Consider the following 1852-nt stretch of genomic DNA (forward strand, 5'->3'; position numbering starts at 1 on the left):
CAACCAAGCTTACAGTAGGAAGCTGGAAGACACACTGTTTAATCTTGCAAAGGGGTAAAACACATTATTGAATATTTTCAGTGTTCAGATATATTTGAAAATCATCAGGGTTGTTTTTTTTTTACTTCATTAAATAGATTTGTCTTGCATAGTAGGATTAAAAAAAAACAAAATCAGTGGGTGCATCTATATGTACAGTTCAGGCACAATAAACTTATTGCTTCCAGGTGGCACGCCTTCATGCGTACCTGGGGCTGCAGCAGTTGAACCAGGCTGAAGCTGGCAGGGCCCCCCGAGGGTCAGCCTGCCAGCCTGGGGCTGCCCCTCCTGGCACAACATGCTGTGGTGGTGTTGGCTGGGGCATGAGGGTGCTTCACTGTGGGGCTGGCCAGCAGGCAGCTCCCTCATTAAAGCACCCTTGTGCCCCAGCCAGCCGCGGCAGTATCTGCATATACATTGCTGCATTTTCACTCCACAGCAGGATAGTACTTGTATTTATAAATACTGTCCTGTTCTGGAGTAAATTAGCTTACTCCAGCCTAATAGGGGCACATATGTAGACACCATGACATTTACTGCACAGCTAATTAGTCAGATGCACAGTAAAAGGCTTGTGTAGATGCATCCAAGGTGTCCTAGACTGTTCAGCATTTTTTGCTTTCTTTATTTTTAAACTTATTATAAACTTATTTAAACTTAATTCAAGTTTGTTTCCAGAACTAGGCTAGGCAAGAAGTCTATAAACTTCCCCATTTTGGAAGGCATTATGCCTCTGATACCTACTTCCCTCTTCTCACTCCTTAGTGGGGAAATTAATTACTACAGCTCTTGAAAGAGTTTAACTGGGTTTTCAATTTACATTTGCAGATAATTTTATGTAAGTCTGGTCAGTTTGATGGAAGATTAGCTTTAAATATTATATTCTGTTTTAACAGTTTCTTAGTCTTTTAAAACTCCTGGGTGATATTAAGAAAAGATTCCTTTGAGGGTCCTTTGCTTCTGCAGTCCCCTGATGTTTGTAAATTAATTCTCAATTTATGTATTAACTCTCCTTTCCTATTCTTCGTCTCCCCCACAACCTTTCTCTTTTGATTAAACAGGACAGCTATCAGTATTTTTAAAGGTATTAAACATTTTTTTGGAAACCTTTTGAACTATCGCTTGACCAAGAGGATCATTGGCTGTGGAAGCTGGGTAAGAATTCCCTCCTCTCCTCCTCCCCACCCCCACAACTTTGGAAAAAATTTGTAGTAGCAAAAGCAGCAATTGAAGTTTGTACTTTCTTGCTTCCCTTACATACTTAGCTGTATGTAATTCCATGAGTTAAGCATGTAATCTGACTCCAAGTTTGGACTTAATTCCTTTAGTCTGTGTTTTCTACTCAGCAGTTTACATGGAAAATTCCCTTTCATCTGGTAGAAAAAATATTTGCAATATCTTGAGGACATCAGCTAAATCCTACTGGATTCATCCAGACAGAACCTGCCTGGAGTTGAATAGGAGTGTTTTTACATGCGGACAAAAGTGTCTGTCCAGAATTGTTTTACATGAAACAAGGGAAATGGCAGTATAAAATGAAGCATGAGTCTATTCTAGATAAAATAAGTGAGGCTGCTATTTTCCCTTGTACTTCATAGTCAAAAGAAATATCAAGGACTTTACAAAGATTAAGTACGTTTGCCATTGAAATCCAGCTATCACTGGTAATTCAGCAATGCACTTAGTTAAAACTAGAACCCAGGACTCAAGATTTTCAGCTTCTTTGCTTTAAGGGTTGGGCAATACCTTCACCTTAAAACACTTATTTGTGTATCTTTTATGGTCTGCTGGTTTTCCTTTTTTTTTTTTTTTT

General features: G+C 39.0%; 1 long non-coding RNA gene across 1 annotated transcript in view; it reads right to left on the reverse strand.

Annotated features, from left to right (window-relative positions):
* Nucleotides 1-1398: 1398 nt before the first annotated feature.
* Nucleotides 1399-1852, reverse strand: part of LOC109296332 — an 899-nt gene continuing 445 nt past the window's right edge. Inside the window, exon 2 of the long non-coding RNA XR_002096957.1 lies at nt 1399-1482. This is a non-coding gene — a long non-coding RNA (uncharacterized LOC109296332). The remainder of the gene's footprint in view (nt 1483-1852) is intronic.

This window comes from Gavialis gangeticus, unplaced genomic scaffold, assembly GCF_001723915.1.
Source record: "Gavialis gangeticus isolate Ggan-Ray unplaced genomic scaffold, GavGan_comp1, whole genome shotgun sequence".
Classification (NCBI taxonomy): domain Eukaryota; kingdom Metazoa; phylum Chordata; order Crocodylia; family Gavialidae; genus Gavialis; species Gavialis gangeticus.